Here is a 4747-nt window from a genome sequence, read left to right as displayed (position 1 = left end):
ATAAGTGGCGACTGCAATGATAGTGTATCGAAATGTATTAAAATATTCTCTAGCACAATGAAATGGGTTTTGAATGTCATGATAGCGTGTCAACGGCTTATGGATGGAGCGAAAATTTAATATAGTTATGAAAAAGATGTAAAGAAAATCTTATAAAGGTTAGAAGGCCCTGACATGGCTCATATCCACAACGTCGAATCATTGGAGCATTTCATTTTTTACAATGTGGTCTAGACATCTGGTAACTTTGACTTTGTAGATTGGGCAAAAAAGAATAAGAGAGGCACATAATAACTATAGCAAAATCCAGATTAGTGCCTTTAAACAGTCAGGATAGTTATGCTGAACCATTGACTCTTGGATAGTTATGTCAATTATAAAACTACTTTTCAGTGTGCTCATTATTGTTTCCACGTGAACAAGAGTTGAAAAAGAGTTATACTATTGTATCATGAATGGTTGAATTTTTTTCAGCGATAAACAAGGTTGCTCTGCTAGGTTTTCTAACTGTAAGGATTTTCCCAAGTAAAATATTGTGTACCGTGTGCGAGCTTTTCTCATTCCATTATTATTTTAGATTCTGTACGTACTGCTAGTACACAAATTCATCAAGCTTTATTTTATTGCATGATGTCTAGTGTTAGGGCTAATTGAGAGAACACTGGTAATATTGCATGATGTCTGGTGTTAGGGCTAATTCAGAGAAGTTACTATTTGAAGCACCAGGATATAAGACCCTTATCACAAGTAGAGACAGTTCTGCAATAGCCAGAAACCTTTCTACTCGACTGTACCAATTGCCTTTGCTGGGCCACATGGATGCTCTCGCACTTTTCTGTTTCTCCGCTATCGGACAGACATCAATTCCAAGTTTTGCAGATTCAAATCTAGTCATGAAGGTATGGTCTTTTCTTAACAAATAGATAGTTGCATAAACCATCGAAAGTTCCTCTCTGTTGATTATCATTAAAATCATGAATATGATGAATGGCAGGTCCAAGCTGACTGTAAGGGCTTGCCCCTTGCTCTCAAGGTGATAGGAAGCTCATTGCAATGGGAACCTCATATTAGATGGGAGATTGCACTTAAAAAGGCTTTTTAATGGGGAACCAATATCTCACCATCAACAAAAAGGGCTCCGTAGATGTTTGGAGATTAGAACTGGTTTCTTGGATGATGTTGGGAGGAAATGTTTCTTAGATTTGGCCTCATTTGCAAAGGGCCAGAAAGTTTGTGCTGATGCACTGCTAGACATTTGGGTTTATGTCAGGAAGATGGAGTGGCGAGATGCCTTTCTTATGCTATTGGAATTTGCAAAAAGAGATCTCTTGAATTTAATAACCAGTCTAGGGTAAATTCATTTCCTTTTAAAACATTTTGCTGTTATTCTTTTCAAACATTGAGCTGACATGGTACTGGTAATCATCAGAAGCCAAGAAACAATCTCTTATGGAAATGCCTCAGAGCTGTACTTTTCTCAGCACCGGGTACTGCAAGATTTGGTAATGTATTTTGGAAGCCAGGACATTCTAGTCGATAATAAGAGGCTACTCGTGACCGGGAAGGACCAGAGCTTGCCGGGGAAATGGGAATTGCTTAATCATAAGCCCTTCAATGCACATATTGTCTCTGTTCACACAGGTGGGATTTACACTCTTTACATGTTTAGTGGCAAAAACCTTTAGTTTTTGTGGTTTTGCCCTGCTACATAGTGATAGGATTAGAACAGCAATACCTTTGATATCAAAATTCTACCTTAAATGCTATAATTAAATTGCATATGTGATTCATCTTATCATCATGCAGGTTTAATGGCCGAGAAACAGTGGTATGAGATGAATTTTTTGGAAACAGAGGTTCTAGTGTTGCTCTTCTCTGCAAGTGAGTACTTTCTTCCTCCATTTCTGAGAACCATGAAACTACTGAAATTTTTAATTGTATGTAATTTGATCTTTAGAAAGGCCACAATAAGAGGTCTTGGTGTTTTATCTTCACTCCCTCTACTCGGGAGCATTCGGTTGTAGAATCTGGTTGCATCCACCAATGTGAAACAGAGCAAAATAATGCAAAACTTGGATAGAATATCATTGAGCTTAAGCGAAGGGTTTGCAAATATTTCCACATTAAATGGTGCCAACATACAAGGATTTCATCTGGAGCACTGTAGCAACTTGGAGGAATTACCCCCTACTATCTTTCAAATGTCCTCAGCTCCAAAATGGTCTGTTACAAACTCCCATCTTGTTGAAAAGTTTCCATATGATCTCGGAAATCTGAGCTCTTTAAGAACGCTGAGATTATCAGCATTACGAGGCCTGAAAGAGCTTCCAGCATCAATTGGGAAACTTGGGCAGCTTGAATTTCTAGACATTTCACTGTGTGAGGGCTTGAAGGAACTTCCAGAGGAAATAGGTCAACTGAAGAAACTGAAAGAGATTAACATGAGAGAGTGTTCTCGATTAAGGATGTTGCCCAGAAGTGTTTGTGGACTTGTCTCACTGAAACATGTTATCTGTGATGAGAAGGTGGGGCATCAGTAGCTTCGAGCTATGACATTTTCTATCCCTGATCTTAGAGATGAAATTGTGGAAGCTCATTCACATTTGGGCTGGCTAGATGACTGATTTCTCTTGTTGGAAAGTTCTGTACATTGGAGGCATTTGAATAGTGTGGTCTTAAAGTGCGGTGAGGATTGCCCTGTGAGACTAGTTTCCTTGATTTCAGTTTCATGGAAACTCTAGCATCTAAAATTCGCTAAAAAAATTAACAGTTAGTGTTATATTAGTGGGTTTTATCTCCCTCCCCATGGTAATCAACGGAGATAGTTGTAAACCATGTTCATACCTCTCAAATCTAATACAGTGTACATCAAGTTTCCTGTTGCTAAATTAAGCCACTAGATTAATTTTGTTTTCTCTCTAAGTTCAACTCAAGAAAACTGATTGTGTGATGTTTTGTAAATGAATGATCAGATGTTTTTCTTTTAATCTAATCTGCAAGTAATAAACATTTCCTGTTCTCTCTTATATCACTTTTATGCTTACAAATTGACATGTATTTTTTTGTCACCGTGTCTCAAATTGTCAATGGAAATGTCTGTCATGCAGATATTGGAAAGTCTTCTAAGGCTGCCTGACAATAGGGAGTGTGCTGATTGCAAAAGCAAGTATGTATTCAGCAAACTGCAGGTTTTCTTGAATAAGTAGACAGTTTTGTTTTGATTAAAAGATAAGAGTTACGATTGCTTTCAATTACTTTAGATAACATCTATAACCTTTATAAAAGGATCTAATAATTGTTATAAGAGAGTCTATTTTTACCCCCCCAACAAAAAATAGGTAATAGATTCATGCATACTTCAATTTGAGTGATCTTTATGATTCACAACATTCTGTTCATATTTTCTTTGTTGATGAATTTTGCATATATGAGCATCATCATTTGATTAGTTCTCTTGTATCTTTACATTTCTTTTCTCTTTTAGGCTACTGGAAAACCTTGAAGAATATGAGGTACTTCTTGTTTGGCAAAATGTTTCTATCTTTCAGCTACAAAAGACACCAAGAAAATTGAGATGCTTCTTGTTTGTTTCATAACCATTGTTAGGCAATTGCATTCAGATGTGGGCATTCTAGACGTGGCATGTTGAGAGCATTACAACTCTTCATAAGAATATATATTTAAATCAAACATCTTTTGTACTAAACCATTAGACTTGGTGGACATGTGGACAAGTGTAGTATTAAGGTGTTAGGGTCAGTTTAAGTACTTCATTATGAAGTTATAGAATATAAGAAAATCAATGTTATTATTCAGTGATGGCTATGCCATTTCCACGATATACTTTATTGGTTGTAGTGGATGAAGTCCCACATCATTTTGTAACAAGCAAAGGATTGGAAATACAATAATTAATATATTTTTTCTGGCCAAGTTTGTTGGTTATGCTACATTATTGAATGTCTTGTAAGAAACAAAATATTGCAAATAATTACAGTGAATATATTGTATTATTGTGTTCACACATTAGATGTTAAAAATCATAGGAAAATAATAATATTAATTTAAATTTATTTTTTATTTTTTTAATAACATTGAAATAAATAGACAACAGTTGAAGAATACTTGAATTTAAACATGTATTGTTTCCACAATTGGGATTTAAGAGTATTGTCTCCAAAGAGACAAAAGTGAAATTGTCTCTAAAGAGACAAAGTGACTTTTTGTTTCATATTGTCTTATAAAGACAATATTTTAAGACATTTTTTAAGACACTTGATTAAAGACAACATTTGAGATGGTAAACACAATTGATTAAGGATTTGTCTCAGGTCGAACGAATTCTTCCAACACGCTAACTCTTTCTTTCCACCGACCTTCATCCCCGGCAACCAGGTATCAATGGGATGATCAAAACTCTAGCAAATAGTCTTATTATTGCTCACCATTATAAGATTCCCACAATCTAATAACACAGCACGGGAAGCCTTGTTCGAGATGCCTGCCGACCAAAGCAATATATTCTGATTTGCGTTAAAGACTCCCAGATTACCTAGTTTTGACAGCTTTAAAACTCCGGGCCTCTTCTCTGTTAGCGACCCAAACAATTGTCTTCTCTGCTATTTTCCCGTACCAGATGCCAATGTACCAGTTATTGGTTCCATCTGGGCTGAAGAATCCCAATTCAGATGTTCCACTCTTTGAGACGATCTTCTGATTTTCCCTTAGAGAGGCGCCCAAGGAAAGA

The 4747-nt window shown here is 36.2% G+C and overlaps 1 pseudogene; it reads left to right on the top strand.

Annotated features, from left to right (window-relative positions):
- Positions 1-455: 455 nt before the first annotated feature.
- LOC149560756 (putative disease resistance protein At4g33300) lies at positions 456-4537 on the top strand (annotated as a pseudogene).
- Positions 4538-4747: the final 210 nt, after the last annotated feature.

This window comes from Cupressus sempervirens, chromosome 4, assembly GCF_028749045.1.
Source record: "Cupressus sempervirens isolate cs-2001-9-10 chromosome 4, ASM2874904v1, whole genome shotgun sequence".
Classification (NCBI taxonomy): Eukaryota; Viridiplantae; Streptophyta; class Pinopsida; order Cupressales; family Cupressaceae; genus Cupressus; species Cupressus sempervirens.
This window is presented reverse-complemented; position numbering and strand designations above follow the sequence as displayed.